Consider the following 22,017-nt stretch of genomic DNA (forward strand, 5'->3'; position numbering starts at 1 on the left):
ACATTTGTACTTGCTGGTTCCTTTGCCTAGAACGTCTTCCCCAAACATCTGCTTAACTCCTGCCTTCACTTCTTTCAGTCCTCCGGGCAAATGTCAATGAGGATTTCCTTAATCATATTATATGAAATAGCATCCACTCCACAACTACAGCACTTGCTTTTTTACTTTTCTGTTTTCTTTATAGAACTTATCACCATCATACACATTTCATATTTATATTTCTGTGCTTACTTTATGATTATGAACATCACATTATGAGGATGGGGATTTGACCATTCTTTTCACTTCTGCTTCAGAGATACCAAAAATATACCAGCTACATAAAAGGAAATCAATAAATAATTGTCAAATAAGTGAATTAATTGAAATCTTTAAGAGGATATCCATACGAATCATAAGAGCTAACATTTGTTGGGTGTTCACTATCAGGCAGTTGAAGTGTTTCACATGTATTGTCTTACTAAATCCTTACAATAATCTTTGAGGTAGGCTCTTTTAATCCCTAATTTTACAAATGAGGAAACTAAGGCTAACAGAGGTCAAATAACTCACCAAAAGTCCCACAGCCACAACTGGTACACGGTGGACTTGAGGCAGACACCCAAGCCTGCTTCACCCCACAATCCATTATTTTTCTAAATTGACTCTGCATACCTCATAGTTGTGTTGTTGTGCTGAGCCTAGATAATGACTTTAGTGGACATGAAACATTTAATAAGCATCTGCAATTCATGTCACTAAAAATCCAACTCCACACACCAGGTAAAACACTGACTGATAACTTATCTGATTCAAAAAGCTATGTAGATTGCTAAGCACCACATTTACTAACAGAGACGTCAGACATTGAGTATATTTTCATTCATTGCCTTGCTAAGAGGACAGATAGACTGCTGTAACTTTGGGATTAGCATATCGTCAACTTAGCTTCAACAAGTTTGCTATTGACGCTAATGTTCAAATGGTTGAAATCTGTTTGCCAAGCCACTACAGAATCCAAATCACCACCATCATATGCACAAACCAGAAAAACCTATTAGATTAAATATCCTCTCTCAGGATAAATAGGAAGGTGTACACCTTACTCTCATCTCTGAAACCCGTTCCTTAGAGTCCTGTCTTCCCACCTTGGCCCACAAACTGTCTTGCTCAAAGGAAGCAGCTACCTTGAGATGTTGCTTGGTTCAATACCTGTTCTTTTCTGGACTTGTCTTCTTGACCCAGATCTCTGCTGCTGTTCTGCTTCTCCATACAGCCTTACTATTTCCAATATTGTTAACCCTATATTCTACCAGATTCAGATGCTTCCCTAACATGAGGACTCAATTCAAGCCTAAATCAACTGAAATCTTATCTTCTAAGTATGCAGAATCAGCATTACTCAGCCAGATAGGGCTTATGAAGTAAGAAAGAGGAATAGGTGGTAATAAGCAGCCTCCAGGAGGGACTCCAGTGACTCTCACCCCAGGATATTCATGTTCTTTTATAGTCCCCTCCATATCAAATAGGATGACCCATGTAGCTGAGGCTTGGCCATAAAGGACATTGGGGTATCTGCCTTGCGCTCTCAGATCATTCTCTCTAGAGAAAGCCAGTGATTACGTCATGAAGGTACCAAAATGGCCCTATGGGAAAGTCCTCTTAGCAAAGAACTGAGGCCTCCTGCCAACAGGCAGCACCAACCTGTTATCCATGTGCAGGAGCCATCTTGGAAGAAGATGGTCCAGCTTCGGTCAACCTGCAGACGACTGCGCCTTCTGACAGCACTGTAACTGCAACCTCATGAAAGCCCTTGAGCCAAACCACCTGGCTAAGATTCTCCTGAATTCCTGACCCAAAGAAACTGTGTAAAACGATAAATGTTTATTCCTATTTGAAGCCACTGAGTTTTAGGGTAATTCATTACACAGCAAAAGATAACTAAAACAATGTGCATACAAAATCTATTTGTAAAAAAAGTAAACCCCAAAAAGTCATGAGCCCTGTAACAAAGAAAATTGTGCAGACATTCAACTCAGCATTGAAAATATATTTGGCATAAGAAACAGCTAAACAAGGATTTTGTCTTTTTACATAGCTTAGAGTTTTGATTATGAGTCTTTTTTTAAGGCTATTAGCTAACATTTTCTGTCCTTCAGTAGGGCCCTAAATATCAGTATTTTGATAAATTTGTCTAATAGCACCAATAGCCTAAACTATAGAAAACAGAGCTCCAAAGACTTTAAACTTTAAACTCTGAACTCTGAAAAACATTAACAAACAATAACTTTCTGCTGTAAATAGCCCTGATTTAAAATACAGGAATGACCAATCAGATGTGGATTGTCTAGGACAAAAACAGATGTGCAATACAGGTGGTTAAAGACAATGTCAGGCCATGACTGTGAGAGAAAATATCAAGACCAGGACCAAGGCAGAAATATTTGCCTTAAGGATGAAAGCTTGGTGTTAATACCAGAATGGCACAGTAATTAGATCTGCATTGTACTTTCTCATATAAATATGTTTTCTTTAGTAACCAATTAGAAATCTGAACATAAGTCATTCACATATGAGTTCAATCATCCATAACTAACTTTTCTCTTTCCTGATTTACAACATCCTCCTTGAAGTGGTAGCACAGAGAGTGACATAAGCCAAGTGAACCCAAATCATCAATTGCAGTCAATATTCAAATGCTCAAATAAACAGATGAAAAGCTGTGCACTCAACTTATAGATGCACCTGATGTTGCCAATATTTACTCTGGCCTTGATATATCACCCTTTACAGAAAAGAAGTATTATAAATCCAAAATTGAAGACAGCAGACCTGAAAGTAATGTTTGGCTTCTCTTATGAAGCTCTTGGGAAGCATTTAGGAGATAAAAGTTAAATAATTTTAATGGCCTGACCTGCCCTCAGATAAAGCACTTAGCATTCATCTCCCAATGAGGAATGTACCACTCATTTTGTCAGAGATGTATCACTTTGCTGCTTCCTTAGAAATTAGGCTGTAAACCCCTAGGGTATCAGAACTGTGTGTATTTATGGCTCTTCCTCCAGCTTCAGGTTTTGTGTTTGGCCAGTAGACAATTGTTGAGTGACAGATTAGACAAAAACTCATCTTCTAATTGGTGCAATGGAATACAACCAAGATGTGTTACATGCTCATCTTCTATCAGGCACTGTATTAGGTGCTGAGGATACAAAGCAGTTTAAGAAACAATCCTAGCTGTGGAGGAGCTCACAGTCAGCAGCAGACACAGGAACACACATAGACAACTACAGGGCAGGGAAAACGTCATGACTGAGGGGAGACAGATGGTGGAGGAAACAACAAAGCAAAGAATCATACATTCTGGAAAGAAGTAGGAGAGACAGACAGGCTGAACAGGAGACTAGAGAAAAGGATGTCATGAAATTAATGACCTTAGAGCTTGATCTTTACATAGGTCACCTGATAGACAGCTGACTTTTGACAAGGTCAAAGGGGACCCTACACCACAAAGGTGGAGCTTCTGCAAGATAAAACTATGCACCAAAAACACTGCTGAAAGAGTAATCATCCAATAAGTATGTCTTTAGGGCCCATAAGACCAAAAGAATGAAGAAAGAAATTAGCATATCCTCTCTTGAGACGTTCAGGCCTTTTCGCCTTTTGAACAATGACATTTGGAGCTCATAACATAGTATCTGAACTATCCAAAAGGAATCAGGTTCAAAGGCCAGAGTCATTTTTTTTGTATTCTAACTGTGGAATGCAGAATAAAGCCTTCCACCTGCTAAGATGTCCACATCCTAATCCTCAGAACTCATGTATATTATGTTATCATACATGGCAAAGTGGCTTTGAAGATGTGATTAAGGTTAAGGACCTTGAGATGTTGAGAGTACCCTGGATGACCCAGTGGCCTCAATCTCATCACATGAGGCCTTAAAAGCAGAGAACACTTCCTGGCTGTGGTCAGAGAGATGGCATTGTGAGTTGGATTTGGTTAATTCGGTTCTGAAACCGCAGGCAAGGATGAGAGAGAAGATTCTAGGAGACCAGGCAAGTCTCCAGCTGACAGCTAGGAAGGAAATAGGGACCTTGATTCCACAACCACATGGAACTGAATCCTGCCAACACCCAAAGGAACAGGAAACAAACTCTCTCCTAGCACCTCCAGGAAGGAACACAGGCTGCTGACACCTTAATTTCAGCCAGGTGAGACCCATACAAGACCTACAGAACTGAAATAATTTTATGTAATAAATTTATGTTGTTTTATGCCACTAAATCTGTGGTGATTTGTTATAGCAGCATTTGGAAACTCATACACCAACATATTCTGTTTATCACCTAAGGATGGAGTTATAAGAACAGGCTTATAACTTGGATTTGCAAAACTTAAGACTGTACAAGATGCAGAAATATTACAATGACATCACTCATTTTTATAAACTAGTTCTCCTTAAAGGGAAGAAGGGGTAAAAGTCATAACAAGAGCTCCTATTTACTGAAGAGATGACATCTACTTGTTATTGTGCTAAGTGCTTTACATAGCACCAATAATCACTAACATTTTTGAGTATGTGATACGCATGTTAGTATGTGATTAGGCACTGTTCTAAGCATTTAACATGTATTTATTAATTTAATTTCCACAACAACCTTATAAGGCAACTTCTATTATTATCCCCATTTTACAAATGAGGGAACTGAGACACGGATTTTATGAGTAAGGTGCCAAGGTCACACGCATAGTAATCACGTAATCCCCATAGCAACGCTCTAGTAGAAGCAAGCATTTATGGGGAGCATGCTGCATTCCAGGTGCTACCCATTCATTAGTGCACTAATGCCCCAACAGCACCTTGATTTGCAGATGAGGAACCTGGGGCCCAGAAAAGTTTAATAACCGGCTCGGTGTCTCACAATGAACAAACAGTGCAGCTAAGGTTAGAACTGACAGAGAACAGACTCTTTTAGCCATCCAGGGTGTTTTAGAGAAGCCCAGTAAGGCTGCATGGGCAGCAGAAATGTACAACTACCAGAGGGTGTCCCTTCCTTAACAATCTTCATAGGAATATTTTAGTTAAAACTTCTCCAAACAGCTGAATCAAGGCAGATCTCTCCCTAAGGATGCTTGAGATGCTCTCCGTTGGCAGAAAGTGAACTTTACAACTCAGAATATTTGTATTTAACAACAACAAAAAAAAAAAGCTTCAATCACCTTCCCCCTTTTCAAATCCAATCCTGATTACAAAACTGACTCCACATGTGTTGGACACCCATTATATGCAGATCAATATAATGAACATCAGTGACCATCCAAACAGATATAATTTCTCCCAGTGTATTTACACTTTATAATTTTCAAGAGAAGTTAAAAGAGCTTCATTGATCTATTGGATAACAGCCATGGCCTTAAAGAAATTTATAGGATATATCAGGGGGAAGTGCAATCAACTTTTTATAATGTACTAGTAAAATCTAGTACAATTCAATGCAATTATGTCAGAAGAAAGGAATTGGATTAAAAGTCAGCAGACCTAGTTTCCAGCCCCGGCTCTACCTGAATGACCTCAGCAAGTCATTTCATGTCTCCCTCCATTTCCTCATTTGTAAAATAAAAGGATTGGTCCACAAAACATCAAATATCTTCCTTGTTCTGATTTCTGTGATTCTGCTCTTTGAAATCTGCCAATCTGCCCTTGCACAAGAGAAGCTGTTCGATTCAGGCAATTTGCTGGACAAGGAACTAAAGTGGGTCCTGGTCCCTGGAGTGGTACCAGAGGCAGAAGGTGGCAAAGATCCAAACCCCACAGCCACTCGTACATGAACTAGGAAGGTTTTTAATAAAAAAAACAGACCCTAGAGAAAGAGCACTTCAAAGTATCAGCAAAAATATAGTGAGTTTTCTAAGACCTGAATAAAAATGGGACACCAGAAATAGTAAGTAATGGCAGATGTATTTGACACTTGGTTAATGGGGTTTAGAGGGAAGTAAACATGCACCCACACAAATCCATACATGCATATAACACACACACATCCCCTCACACAGCAATGCGTGAGTGCTTCTCCCTCCTTCAAGTGGAGCAATGAGCCAATCAACATGGTGCTATTACACAAGCCTGCTGCATTGCACCAAACTCGCTGAGCACACAGCATGCCTGGAAACGCTACCACATTTCCCTACAAGCATAGAGGAGGCTCTGGAACTCCTCCAAACCCTGACACTTTTATCAGCTGGGTAAAGGCATTCACTTAACCAGTTGAAACCACGGGGCTATTAGCCTGCACTAGCCAGCCCTGGGAAATGCAGTTTCATAGTTTCTGATTCTCTGCAGTACCAGAAAGCAAAGGGGACCCTGCCTAGGTCTGCTAGCAAAGAATCAAAGAAACGAGAAAGTTGCATTTTACTGCCCACAAATGATGTCTTTTGCACAAAAGGATTGTTCAGTTTAGGCACAAAGAATAGAATCATGAGAGAGAAAATTCAATAATATTCTGGAGAAATCAGGCAAGCACTGAAATATTTAATAAACAGTATGCTAAAATTAATGTTGTCTATTACAAAGTTGCAAGGGATGGAGCAGCTACATGTTCGTCCATTAAAAGGATTATATGAATGGAAACTCTACAGAATTAAATAACAATCTTCTTAGAGCACAAATCCTGGTTCCCCCCGCTCCTTCTCCACACATCATGGCAGGGACCTTCCTGAATCTTCACTCTACATTTGGTTTAGTTTTTGAATCTCACTTACTCTTGAACCAATTACATTTGAATATCTAGGGAACTTATCTGGATAGAAACCATTGATAGGGTCTCCACGAGCTCTAATTTTTCACCCCTGCATAGATACCTCTCACAAAATATGCAAGGTGCTCACTGTCCACAAATGTCTCTGGGTGACTCTAAGTTGTCACTTCACCAATTTAGAACTCTTTTTTTTACACTATATAGAAGGTCTGCTTCATTCTAGCTCTGTTATTCTGACATCAATTTACCTTTAAATGGTGTGGCTTTGAATTCAGAAAACTTTGGAAGGTCTGTAATTCCGACAAGCCCAAAAGAATGAAAAGAAGGAAAAATAAGAGCATAATTTTACTCTTGCCCTATTTGGTCTTGGTTAAGGTGAAACACACACACACACACACACACACACGCACACACTCCTCCTCCTTTCCCCACTTAGAATCTTTTTGTGTTTTTGTTTTTTTTTTTTATCTTTATTTGGATTACCAACTATTTAAAGTGAGAAATCCTAACAGATAGAATCTCGGAATTTAAAAAATGGAAGTGACCTTGAGGAACACAAGGAATGAGTGCAACTGATAAATATTAAAGGAGAAGAGAATTTACTTTTTGAAATTAGAATGGAATCTTTTTTCTTTAACTATGAGCTGAGCTCCCATATGTATCTTTGTTGCATCTGTCCTCAGAGTATGTGCCCACAAGGGACTGAAAAGTGTCTTTCTGGGCCTGCAGCAGATACAGGGAGGCAAGGAATAAAACCTTCTTTCCTTCTCTACGTGTTTCCTTAATTGCCAGAAAATATCCCCTTCCTCCATCTATAAGTAACAAGCCTCAAGGTCTGGGTGAAGAAAGCCCGGCTTCCACCAGGACTGCTGTCCCTGGTCTCAGGAGTTAACTAATCATTTGGGGCCAGATTCCAGACCAGATTGTTCCCCCTTGGGGGTGGGAAGTGACTGCCAGGGTCTCACCTTCAGGAGCCGAGGACGGCACCCAGGGCATGACCTAATTCAAGCCAGTGTCCTTTACCATGCCAGCATTGCCTCTGTTGATATTACCAGCTGTGCCCCATATGGCCCACTTCCGTTGAAATTTATACACATGTACGCCGCACACACGATTCAAAAATGATTTGGTCAGCCATTTAACTCGGCTGGCTGCTCTGATTGCAGCCTCATTCAGTGTCCTTCCATTCATTACGTTCAGCGTGGTCCAAGGGAAGAGGTTATTTCTTAAGGGTGTGAAAAAAGATGCACTTGAACATGCCTTCCTTAGGGAGAACTGAGATGTTCTTTTCTAAGAAGGTCATGAACAGATGACATTGCATTAGGAGTTTCTCTTGTCCTGGTTTCTGGGCCCTGGAAGATTGAGATTTACGATCTACTAGGTGCCATTATAGGATTAGTGCTGAGAAAAACATCTTTTCTGTCTGAGCTCTTTAAAGCAAAACTAAGTTTTGTCAATGATTCTCCCCAGGAAAGAACGGTGTCTCTAATGCGAGCTACAACGCCCCTGCTGGCAAAAGTCCACACTTCCCCATAGCTGAATCTGGCCGATTTAAAAGTCACCTCATGCATTTGGGACAGGTTGGAGATGTGGAAAAACACTCCCATTACAATTCAGAAGTGCTGTCATACTACCGAGAACCAAAAATAAAGCTGTAGAAAGGAGCGGGGCGGGGGAAGTAAGCAGAAGAGATTAAGGGTCAGGCTAAGAGAAGAGTTTTAAAAAATGACAGTGTATAACACAGGATATTTAAAACGAACAAAGAATGGAGCTATTCTAAGGCACAACGGCAGTCGTCTCAAATATCTGTGATCAGAGATGAGGGCAGAACAAGTTATCCCCCTTCTCTTTATGTTTCTTAGAAATACAGAAGATGTATCACAACATTTACCATAATAATAAGTAGAAAACTTACTGATGTACTAAAAATCTCTTCCAGATATTGAGGTAAACCAAACAGAAATGAGTATTTGAATATTATTAGGGTCTCACATTTTCCAATATTTGTTTCATTTAGCTCACACATTTCACTCTTTCATATTAATGGGTTAATAAAATTTGAATTTTGGGACCAAGTGACCTGAGTTTATAATAGTTTAGCTATGCTGCTAAGATCTGTTTGGCATTTGATAAGTTTCATACTCTTGAGTTTCAGTTCCCCCTCTGCTAAATAAAGTATTTCATTTTCTTTAACATTGTCTGATTTACGAAACCATTATTGTCCTCTCTTTTGTACTCCCCACGTTTCCAGTATATTACATAATAAACAATGTAAAAGACCCAGGCAAAGAAAGGTAAACCCTGTTTGTTCATTTAAACAAAAGTCAAAAAAAAAAAAAATACCCTAAATGTGAAAGAACTTATATGAGCAACTTACATCTGGACAATACTAATATTCTGGTTTCAAAGAAGTTTCATTTACATAGTTTTATTCAATTATTACAACAAACTTTGGAATACACTGTTTTACCGATGGGGCAAATCAGTGATTACCCAGGGTCACCAAAATATTAATAATGTTATTTAAAAGAATAAACAGGACTGACGCTCGGACCAATGGTTTGAAATGTCTTTATATTCTATAACAAATCAAATCCATCAGAAACTGTATTCCCCACACACACTTATTAATAGCATTAAATCATTTCACTATGAATTCCAGCACTGTTAGGAATTCCAGCTACCCCTGGGTGGCTTAAATGGATAAAGACATTGAGCACTAGCCCTGGGAAAAATATAGAAGTGATTATTTATAGGCGAAGGAGGTTTACTGTTCTTTTTAGGGCATAGGTTTGAAAGCTTCCTACAGTAGGAAGCTCTTGCTGGTTGTTTTCTGGTGTTAACAATGTCCTCAGAAACACATAAAGAATAAAGAAACCAGCTTTTAGATACATGCACGGGTTCTGTTCTCCGTCTGCAGCCCTGTGTATCCCCCTCAGTGCAGACTCTGCATGGAAATGACTCAGGGGCTGTGTGAAAAGGCAGGTCGGGTGAAAGGAGATGAAACCCTGGCAAAGACAAACAAAGCTAGTGTCCTGCTCATCAGGCGGGACAGCATGCAGACCAGACTGCCCCTTCCTAAGCCATGGCCACAGGAGCAAATTTAGTTCAAGGACAGTAGAACACCGTCAGAGCATGGATAGACTTACAGTTCTCCAAGGAGAGAGGCAGTACCAAGCAAGGCTCCACAGCAAGGTTCTCAGTCATCTATCCAACAATAAACTCAACAATGCCTTAAACCTCATCTGTGAACAGGGCACTGTGCCCCGAAGGTACCACATAGCATAAAATGCAATCCTGAGCCTGGAAGAACTCAGTCAGGGGAGGCAGGCATGCAAACAGCGAAATTACAACTATGTACTTGGTCTCCTTATATAATAAATTACAACAGAAGTGGAGAACTCAGAAACTGAGTCTTAGAAGGTAACATTTGAGCTTAACCTTGAAAGATAAACAAGAATGTGTCCCTGGAGCCCAGGGAAGGGCTTTCTAATCACAGGGAAAGGCATATGAGAATGCGTATCATCACTGATGCAACAGCCTAGAATTTACAGCAAATGGTGAGAAGTTTGATGTGGAAATTGTAGTTATTGGTACAAACAGGAGATTCTTTGGGAGTTCTCTCAGAAATACACCAGTTATATTTTAAGCGGGGGCAGTGGAGGGTGAGGAGTTTCACATTCTTGGTTTTAACAGATTTTTAAATTAATAACATAATGATGTTAAAAATGTCTATTTCCATCTCCAACCCAAGGACAAACATATTTTTCTTTTCATTAAAGGAGATAGTCATCAAAACCTTTCAAGTGAAATTCTATGGAAAACCACTCATAGTCATCAACCTTGGTGATTTTTGCAACAGTCCAAATGGAAGATTAACGATATCACCCAAATGCTTCACAAATCTCTCCACAAAATAGTGACAGAGAAAGAAAAAAAAAACTTAAAAAGCAGTCATTACACAATGATTTATTGAACAACAATTCTATTCTCTGAAACCACCAAACCTGTTTTCCATCACTCAGGCAGAAAATGCAGCAGTTATATAACAACTCTGCCAGATTGAGGCAGGAAGACACAGCCAACACACAAGCCACAAGATGTTTATTCCATTTAAGAAAGAGCACCTAACCACTCCGTGTGCCATGCAAGCCACCTTCATGAAGTATTACAAATTGAAGAAAAATGGCTTATTTTCAGAGAGGTCAGTTGGAAAATAAGAGAAATTTCTTTCCAGTGCTTGTACAATAACAGAAAATTTACCTTGAACTAAAGTCAATTAGCCACACTGCGACTTGCCTGACCTGGTAATCCTACAAATTGGAGTCATCAGTCTACAGCCATACCACCCTGAACCTGCCCGAGCTCGTCTGAAGTCATCAATAAAGTGTATCTATTTGTGTCTTCGTGTTTTATTCAATTGAAACTGTCTCTCTCTTCCTATCAATGGCCCAAAATATGTACTACATGCACAAATTAAGCAGCACATATCACATACTGACTAGTTCCTTCTGAATATGTCCTCATTTGTGCATTTCCTGAACTGAAGGGACCATGTCTACAGGTCTTCACATTACAGGTGACTTCAAACAAGCAACATAGTATACGGAATTTCTACATTTTGCAGGCACTTTGTCAGGTACCAGGAACCAACAAATAATAAGAAATCTCTCCTGCCCTCAGAGAGCTGGCAGTCTAGTTTTATTATCACAGAAACTCGCAAAACAATTATTCATAGTAAGCACTCAAAAAATACTTGGTCAATTAACAGGTAGATGGATGTGCAAATAAATAAATGTCAACCACTCTTTCAAAATTGTTTACAACAAGAGTTGTTTTTATTCTGAAAGTTAATTTCTGCTGTCAAAAAAAACTGTCTCAAGTGTATTCACTTCTGCTAGGCTCTGAAAGGAAGCACTTGGGCATGCCTGCCATAAGGGTTGGGTGTTTGTGGACATGGGAGTAAATATATGTTTTATTGATCTCACTGCTATTAGCTTTAGCTATAAAATTATATATATAAAAATATAACATATATATAATTATATAATGTATATATTATTATAAATAATACATTAACATATAATTAAATAGTCACACAATAAACATATACATACATACAAACATATAGTATACAGTGTACATATGTGTGTACATATCCATAGGTATATATATGTATATGTATATATGGTTGTGCGTATGTATGTAAGTGATGTGTATATAGTGCGAATATTATGTGTTAAATACATGTACACACCTTTCCTAATAAATAGGTTAAAGAAATAAGTAGCAAGGAGAAAATATTATAAGAACTGCTGCCCTCTGTTTTGTGAAAAGGATCTTTTCAAAAAGGAACACTGATTGCTCTAAGTCCGTCACACTTAACACAGACATAAGACATCACTTCCAAGGTGCTTCCCAGCCTGCACCCTGACTGAGCCGAGAAGACCAGAGCCATCCCCTGAAGCTCTGCCTCAAGTTCAAGAACTATCGCTTCCACAAACCCTCTCTCCTAGGCAGTGCCTGTAACATTTCACTACACTTTTTGCAGGTCTGTTTTACTTGACTAAATTCCCTGCAGAATTTAAAACACGATGGCACTGTGAACTGTTTGTGTTTAAATGCCTGGTACTCGGCGTGGTCTGGGTCATACTGGGTCACCACTGCTGAAAGGGGACTCAATGGCATGGATTCGTTTATTAAAGTAAATGTAAAATGCATTTTCTTTTTACCTATTTTGCAATCCCTCCTGAAACACTTGAGGATCCCCTATCATATCACAAAACAAGAGGTGGAAATTTCTGTCCCAAATATCACTACTTCTAAAATATATTAGCTTGGGTCCTGTGTACCTTAGGGAGAGCCCCAGGCCTAAAATAAACTAGGTAAGACCTCAAATACAGCAAGGCAGTGAGCCTAACACAGATTTATGGAAGCCTTAATTCCCTCTTCTTACCTTTCTAGCAAATTACTCCTTTCCACAATATCCCAGGATATTAAAAAAAAAAAAAACTGCTGTATATTACATGACACTCTTTCATGAACATACCAGCACTGTAAAGGGCAGAAACTAGGACATGACTACTTCGATACATAATCAGGACTAGGCAATCCCAGAGCTACATTTGGCCAGTGCAGCCTAACTCGGGGGAAATATGCCCTGCCAGGAGGCAAGGGTCTAAACGGGAAGACCCCGTGGAGTCCCCTATTAAACCCAGGGGACTGCAACATGCCAGAAATTGGCAGAAGGATAAGCTTTGTGCCTGGCAGAGAAAACTTTCTTTCTCAAATCCTAAACTCCTGAGCTCTTAGCCACAGAATGCACCCAAGCTTTCATGGTGTACTATCATGTTGTGTGTGTGTGTGGGGGGGGGGGAGTGTCAAAAGCAGTGTTACCAATAATAGTTCAAATATTAAAGTTTTCAAATAATGTATCTTTAATAAATTAAAGCCGATCAAGATTAGCTCTCCATCACCATTACTGTCACTTGTACTCCAATAGTGTTTCTTGAGTGGGAGAGAGGAGGAGAGTAGACTCCCAACAAGCACATCAAAGGTTGAACATTCAGTGAAAAAATGTCAAGTTGGTGGGGTGATGGACATGTTAACTAGCTTGATGGAATATTTCTACAATGTATACATAGATCAAAACATCATACTTTACACCATACATACATATACAATCAGTGTCCATTAAAAATAAATAATTTTTTTAAAAACAGGAATATATTGCACATGTAAATGTCATGCATCATGCAAGCTGAACATGGAACTCAACATATTGAAACATTGAGAACCACTTAGGACAAATTAAATAAAATATATTTACAAATTACCTGAAATAGCTCTCTTGAACCACCTCTGTATGTGTATGTGTGTGTGTGTGTGTGTATGCGCATCTAAAATATTACAAATGTTGACACATAATTTTAAGCCATGTTATTATAGAACTTGACCTTTTTGCTTAGATGTCTGATGCAGTACTCTTTAAAAATAAGAAATTTTGAAAATTTTAACTACCTTATCTCAAAACTAATCATATAACCTCTGAGATACCTGAGAGATTACACTAAAAATAATGTAATTCTTTCTCAGAGTAATCATCATGATCATCAATATTACACACTGACAGTTTTCAGGATGTTTGAGATGTAGAAGGGCAGCTCCTATGTGCAGTGGATCCCCCACATTTTACTTGTTTCAATTGAATGACTTCATTGTTTTTGTAGGTCATTTCCCATTCATTAATTCATTTCACTCAGTCACTTGCCTTTTCAGACATGTGATCTAGAGAGGCTCTTTACTGATGTCAGCACCCCTGCCTCCAGCAGGGACCCACGTGGCCTCCCCTACCCCTGGCTCCGTAAGCCATGAATTTACACAACCCAGTCACCAGCTTTGTGACTAAAGCAAGAGTAAACAGGTTCTGAGTAAGATTTTTAAGGTCTCTTCTATTAGTGAAGAATTTGAGCAATGTATAAACACTGCAACGTCAGTTCAGCAATTTATATTCTTTTGTTATTCCTTTATTCCTACCCATGTTCTTTGTAGTGGAAATAATTATTAGAAAAATGATTACAATACAAGAGGGATTAAAAACATGCATATGGATACTAGGAACAAATTGTTATGTTCCTTGCACATTTATACACATTTAAGGCTTTGAGATTGTCTCATTCTTTCTGCTGGTTTTCTGCCCCTTTCTCCCTGCTATAAATTAAATCACCTCACTATAAATGAATTTTTTTTTTTCGTAGCTTTGAGACATGCTGGTTTCTAAACCGCCTTTGTTTCTTCTGCACACTTCCCAAAATGTTGGCCCAAATTCTCAACATGCTTGGGAGGTTTGAGCAAGCTCAGGACACGCTAGAGCAGCAGAGCCCCTCCTGGCCAGGACCTGTCCTTCACTCACCATCAGGGAGGGAGCATCCATCCCATCCCATCTAGTGTCCACCAAACGTGGCTCGCCTGACTGGCCTTCTTCCCAGTGCCTGATTTCCTGTCCCACTCCCACACTCTGCCTGGGAAGCAGCCAGGCTCCCAATTCCAGGTTGACCAAGTGGAAACCCTTGCCCCATTCCTGCCAACTCCTTCCAATAAATTGCCCTATTTACAGTAACTTTCCTCAACTCAGATAAATCCTCCCTTTCTACAGGAGCCTCCTGCAACACTTGCGATCCCGCAAAGCACTGCTACATGAAAGCGGAATGCTATCGTGTGCCTTGGCCATCACCCTGGGTCCTTGCAAATCAATATTAGCCCCAATTATGCTTTGACTTTTGATTTTTGGTTCCGTTACTTTACCATTATGCCTTAAAAAATTGACAACAGTATTTGGCATTTTCAGTAAAAAGAGGAAGCTGGAGGCGCCAGTAACCCGGATCTCCCTCGGACAACTTGAAGGCTGAGAAGATGGACTCCCAGCACTCCTGTAGGCATTTAGGGCCCAGAGGTGGGGAGGATTTAAACCACTGGAAGGAGCCAGAATCCAGTTTGGCCTTCATCTGCAGAGGGAGCTCCCCAGGCGGTGTGGGAGCTGTCGGCAGCAGGGGATCCCGATTGTGAATCCTCAGGTGCAGAGCACCCACCCAACCCTAACGGGGTACCCACAGGTGTGTGTCTGCTAGGGCAGCCATAACGAAGCACCATCAGCTGAGTGACTTAAATAACAGAAAGGTATTGTCTAACAGCTCTGGAGGATGGAAGTCTGAAACCAAGGTGTTAGCAGGGTTGGTTCCTTCTGAGGGCTGTGAGGTCTCCCTCTAGTCCATGCCTTTTCCTAGCTTCTGGTGGTTTGCTGCCAAGCCTTGGCATTCCTTGGCTTGTGGAAGCATTGCCCTGACCTCTTCCTTCATTTTCACACAGTGTTGTCCCTGTGTGCCTGCCTATGTTTAAATTCCCCCTTTGCATAAAGATGCAGTCACATTGGATTAAGGGTCTGCCCTGCTCCAGTATGACCTCATCTTAACTGATTACATCTGCAACAACCCAATTTCCAAAAAGGTCATATTCTGAGGTTCTGGGGGTTAGGACTTCAACACATGAATTTGAGGGGACACAATTCAACCCGAAACACTTGGAATGACATCGATGGCTACCTGTGGGTTACTTGAGACAGGGCCTGTCACACAGTGGGTCGGTACTCAGTACATGTGTGTTAAATAAGTGAATAAATGAATGCATAATCCTTTCTGACTTCCAGGAAAGGAGCCTCTGACTTGGGGTGATGTGGCTTCTGTGATCGCCCTTGACATTGAACCCTGTTGAAGAGAGCAGCTGCTGCTGCGAGCAGCTTTCTGAGGCTGTGTGCTGAAAGACTAAGGCCTCCTTGCTGTCTGATCACAGCAGAAGGCTCTGAATTCAAAGTTGGAGTGCTATAAATAGCAGTTAGTCTTATCCTTCAAAATGTCATATGTACTTTTAAAAAAGATTTTAGTGTCATATGAGAGTCCCTGAGTAATTCGATTTATAGGGAACGGAGACCAGAAAGAACTAACTATATTGTAATTAATTACATATGCAAATGATAGACTAAATTTAGATGCACAATTACATGTCTAATCATAGCTGGCAAAGGTTGGAAATGTCACGCTTGGACTGAGAAGCATGTCCCCTGCTCTGCTCAGGTGATGACGCCACAAAGCAACCCCACTCGGGGCCATGCAGGTTCTGACTGTGAAAGAGAAACCGTGAGAATGTGGTCCTGTAAGTGCTGGGCCTCCCTGCCTTCCCGCAGAGTTTCTGTGACCTGCTGTCACCAGCACGCAGCACAGACACTGCACAGCCCAGCAGCTCTGCGGCGAGGAACGGCCAGCATGAGGGATGCCAGCGACTGCCTGTGTCATGTCGTGAGGGGACAGAATAATAACTTTGTCGTCGCTGCTACAAGCCAAACATAGCTGTGACGGGGTGTCATTGCAATCTCAGGGAAGTCTTTCTGAACACAAAGGAGACTCCCAAGTACTCGGGTCAAATGACAGGTTGCCTGTGTGCTTCCACCTACTCTGAAACCATTAGCACTACAGGCTTATGCTGCTGGCCACTACATTTCCTGGAGGGTACTTCAGGCACTAGCTAAGGATAGTGATTGATATATAAATGATATATAATATAGGTGATATAGGTATACTAAATGTTATGTTCATATATGCATATATACATATGTGTGTCAGTCTATGTTTACATTTATTTTTTATATATATGTATATATACACACACTGATAAAGACTTTTTCTTGATATCCCCAAATTGTCATGGAAATATAGACTCCAAGTTTATGAAGCATATTGTTAGTATCTATTTTTTTGAGACAGCGTCTCGCTCTGTCACCTGGGAGAGACTGCAGTGGCATCATCATAACTCCCTGCAACCTCCAACTCCTGGGCTCAAACAATCTTCCTGCCTCAGCCTCCCCCCCCGCCCCCGTCCCCGCCAAGTAGTTGGGACTACAGGTACACACTAATTTTTTTTTTTTTTTTTTTTTTGAGACAGAGTCTCACTCTGTTGCCCAGGCTAGAGTGAGTGCCGTGGCGTCAGCCTAGCTCACAGCAACCTCAAACTCTTGAGCTCAAGCGATCCTCCTGCCTCAGCCTCCCGAGTAGCTGGGACTACAGGCATGCACCACCATGCCCGGCTAATTTTTTCTATATATATTTTTAGCTGTCCATATAATTTCTTTCTATTTTTTTAGTAGAGATGGGGTCTCGCTCTTGCTCAGGCTGGTCTCGAACTCCTGAGCTCAAACGATCCGCCCACCTCGGCCTCCCAGAGTGCTAGGATTACAGGCGTGAGCCACCGCGCCCGGCCCACACTAATTTTTAATTTTTTGTAAAGACAGGATCTTGCTATGTTGCCCAGGCCAATCTCAAACTCCTGGCCTCAATTGATCCTCCTGCTTCAGCCTCTGGAAACGCTGGGATTACAGGCATGAGCCACTGCACCTGGCCTGTTGGTGTTGTTTCTGAGAGTACTTACCAAAGTGTATCTGTGGACAGATACGCATCTCTACGGTTTCCACTTTCAAAATGTATGCTTGTGCCTCTGCGTGCGTGTGTGTGTGTGTGTGTGTGTGCGTGTCTGTGTGTGTGTGTGTGTATGCATGTAGGGTATTGCAAAGAACAGTGGTGTAGGAGTCAATCAGGAGTCCTAGGTTTCAGCCCTAGTCCTGTCACTTATGAAAAATGGAAAGAATGATTTCTATTACACAAAGTGTAATGAAATGAAATGAAAGACATTATGTGAAAGAACCTTGTAGACTACAAAAAAATAAAATGATATTTATGAGACTTCCCAGGTCAGCAAAGGTAACAATCGTGGGGTAAAAGTTGCAGGCAACCTTGTTCATCCAAATGGAGATGAGACTGCCCCTCCTGGCCCTGCAGACCCCCTGGGAACATCTCCAGCATGCATTCAGTTGGTGCTGTGCTGGAGTTGCCACATGAGTGCATCCTGAGCCTCTGCTGTGGGACTGGAATGACCCTGGAGAAAATGGTGACTAGGCCAAGTTCCTCTTCAGTGTTCCACACTTAGCTTTTTCATGGTCGTTTCTGACATTTTTTGGAGACTCATTCTCTCATGTGATCCTAAAGGAAAGGAGTCTGGTTTGCTCATTCACAATTAGAGGTTGAAGACTGGGTGGCGCCTCTTTCAGAAGGTGGCAGAAGACGGTGCTCTCTGAGAGGGAACCTGCATGGACCCATCTGGGGGCACCAGGAGAAACAGGTGCCGATGTCTATCCACTCATCTGCACTCCCCATACCTACCTACATAACCACATCCCTCAAACAGGGCTGAAGATGGCACACATTATACCAAAATCTGGAAACTTGCAATGCAAGATATGAAGGGATAGTGAATTTTATTATGAGCTCCTTAAGGTGCAACACTCATTTCCTATTCCTTTTGTTTTATCCATTCACCTTTCACACCAAATTCTTAGCCAACTCTACATAAAATGGACTCCCTGTGGAACCAGTATAGCTGGGCTCAATTCACAACCTGGGTAGCTGGTAAAGTTCAAATGAATGTGGAGAAATTTTGGGCCATGCAAAAGTGTTAAGATGTCTTATTCCTGCTTGATATGCTGTAGAGGTAAGGCCACCAATTTGCAAGTCGGGAGGCGAGGCTACAGTCTCTCCTTGACCTCTAAACATCTATATGGTCTCGCACAAACCCTTCATTGCTACAGATCACACTTTTTATCAGTAAAATGACAGAATTGAAAGGTATATCTCTAATATTCTTTGATTCAAAGTTAATAAGCAGGTTAAGCAGATGCCTGTTGACTGCTGACCAGAGAGGGAGGGACAGAGCTGGAAATTCAAGTAATATAAACTATTCCATAGTATTAGATAAATGAGATGGTTTGGTATTTTGGTTAACTTGGAATTACCATATAACTCCATATAGGGAGTTACCACATAATTATCAATTCTCAAAGAATTATAATGCAAAACAGGTATTTCACAATGCAACTATACAGAATATAATTTTTTAATAAATTTGAAATAAAACACTACCCAAGGCTATTATGAACACAAATTTCCATTTACTAGTACATTGTGAAGTGATAGTTGATAGAAATTTTTGATGAATTCTTGTTAATAGACTATTGTATACCTTATTTTAAAAGCATGTTTATATGCATGTCAGATTATTACAAGTGAAGTTAAATGAACATTTGAACTAATCTCTAAATGTGCTTAAATTTCACTAATTTTGATTGAGTCTTACTGTGTCTTCTAAATGTGGGCAGGGTGTACCATATACAACAAAATTAAATTCCACATCTGGTTCATAACCAGGACCATTAAGTATATAATGACTATAAATTCTCAGTGGCTTGTCATTCTATAACTAAGAATCATGGTTCATCCTGATTAATTGGTTCAGATTAATTTAGTGCCCCCCTGTCAACCTCCCATTTTAATTGTCTTCAAACCCAAAGATGCAAAGTGACCTTTAAATTTTTTCAACTCAGGCTGTACCAGGAGCAGACCGAATTTCCTAAGGCACATCCAGGCCAGAGTGGTTTGACCCAACAGGGTGAGATTGAGCCTAAGAACAGCAGGATCAGAGAGAAGCTCCCAAACACTGGAACCCAAGGAGGGTGGCTCACCAGACACTTTCCTTCCAGCTTTCACTGTGATGAAAAACTAATGGGCTGGAGAGACGCCTTCTAGGAAGAGCTTAAGCATTACTTTACTGAACACACCTACATACTGCTTTCTAAATGTCACGCCAAGATGTGCAGAGTACTGCCACGAACTTCTCAAGCAGTTACATCAGTGGCTTAATACTTGCAACTAACTTTAAACTGTTAATTAACTGAAACATACGTTACTATTAAGATTGAGGCTTCACCATGGTATTGGAGGAAGTCAATAAAATATACCTTGGCATGGAATACTAGAACACATTTATTATGGGTGGGAAAGACCTAGTAGGCCTGTCCGTCACTATGCCAATGTGCAATTTATAACTGCTGCTTTGGGGATCCCATAACTACCATGATTTTAGTAGCTGGTGGTGAGTCATGGACATTTACAAAGACAGAGTATTGTAGTGACTATTGATTGGACTCCTGAGATGCACATAATCTTTAAAGAAAATTATCCAAAGTTCTGCCTTAAATTTGAAGCCTTCTCATTCCTATGAATAAAGTTTGGGTTCAATATCTCTTCCCTGCCTCGTGAATGATTTCCTTTAGGCAAAGCTATCATCATTAACTTTTCAAAAACAATTTAAAACCCAAGGCCACATTGTAATTTGAGAGGATTAATACATTTGCTATTTCATACTAAAATGTGTACAAAGCATTCCCAGAGCACACTTTGTAACGTGTTCTAATTCTACATACTTATAGAAACAAATACACATTCATCTCCATTCTGTATAATCTATACCTCTTCCCAATTTATCACCAAACTTAAAAAGAAACTTCACCATGTGATATTAAAAAAACAACAAAAAAAAAATGTAAGGTTAAGGAAGGTTCCACTTTAACCTCTTTGGTCCTTGCTTTTCTCACAACTTGATCCTTATGCCAGCATTTCTTAAATTGGCAAACAACATAAAGGTGAAACAGAAGCCCTGCGATTTCCACCCATGACATAAATTTTGTTAGTATTGACTCCAGTGATTTTTTTCCCCCTTTTTTGCCCAAGTGTAAGGTTAAAAAAGTTGCTGCAATGTCAATTTAAAAATTATCATTAATACTGCGTCAGCATTTGACACATTCCAGTATATAAGAAATACTGAGCAAAATTGTTCCATGTCAGTTTGAAACCTTTTAAGCTACGTTAGTCACAGATTTCTCTAAGAATACCTGGAATTCTGAGTCTTCCAATTAAATCAGAATCATATGTAGTTATGAAGGATTTGTAAAATCATATTTTCTATAGTTCATTAATTTGCATCTTTTTATTTTGTTTCCTGGCTTTGTTATTGATGAGGTAAGCTATTGAATACCACTAAAAGTCTCTTTCATAATTTTCATGTAAGTTACCTAACAAATAAATACACAAAAGGCTGGTTTTGCCAATTCAAAAGGCATTCACTGACATTGGTAAAAATCAAAACCTTATCTCAAAGCCAAATTGAAATCATATTACTTGTATAGCAATCCAGATAAAATTTACCAAGAGTCTTGTCTTTTTAAAAAGTTTATTGGCTCCTTTGTGAACATAAGCACTAAGATCTTACCAGTTTTCTATTTTTTTTTTAAACTTTGAGCATTGAAAAAGATACATGACCTACAATAATCAATATCCTATCAATCATTTTTAAAAGATTGGAATTAAATTAACCTCCTAGCAGCAATAAAATGATATACTTGCAGGGGACTTGAATTCAGGTTCTGAGATTAATTTGCTGTTCTCCCACGTGTAACATACAACTAAAGGAAACAAATTTAGTCCAGGTCAGGGGTTATTTCCTTGAGCCTTCAAACTACTGCTTAATGAAATCTTAAGAGAGTTATATATCAGACGAATGTCCAAGATCCCAATGTGCAATATGCATATGTGTGTGTTGCTGTGCATGTGTTGTTGTATGTGAGCATGTGCACATGTTTGTAGCCATTACCATATACATCCCTGTCTGACATTATGGGGAAAAGAGAGACAGGACAGTATTTTTACATCAAAGGATGATAATTACAGCTATTAAATCCAGTGTGCCTAATGCCATATCCTAATTCTAAGATAAAAGTGGAAAGGTGCTGTGGACCTAAAGAAGGAAGGGAGAGAACACTCTCTCTGGTCCCTCCCCGCCCCACACACACAC

General features: G+C 40.0%; 1 protein-coding gene across 4 annotated transcripts in view; it reads right to left on the minus strand.

Moving 5' to 3' along the window:
- FGF14 (fibroblast growth factor 14) overlaps positions 1-22,017 on the minus strand; it is a 644,239-nt gene that overhangs the window by 547,311 nt on the left and 74,911 nt on the right. The window contains exons 1-2 of one of the 4 annotated variants that reach the window (XM_069467078.1): positions 11,160-11,172; positions 7,336-7,501 (exon numbers count right to left, since the gene is read on the minus strand). The exons of the other annotated variants lie outside the window; for them this stretch is intronic. The gene's annotated coding sequence lies outside the window, so the exon portion shown is untranslated. Of the gene's footprint in view, positions 1-7,335; positions 7,502-11,159; positions 11,173-22,017 lie in introns of those variants that run through there. 4 annotated transcript variants of the gene reach the window in all.

The sequence above is a fragment of the Eulemur rufifrons genome, chromosome 4, assembly GCF_041146395.1.
Source record: "Eulemur rufifrons isolate Redbay chromosome 4, OSU_ERuf_1, whole genome shotgun sequence".
Taxonomy (NCBI): Eukaryota; Metazoa; Chordata; class Mammalia; order Primates; family Lemuridae; genus Eulemur; species Eulemur rufifrons.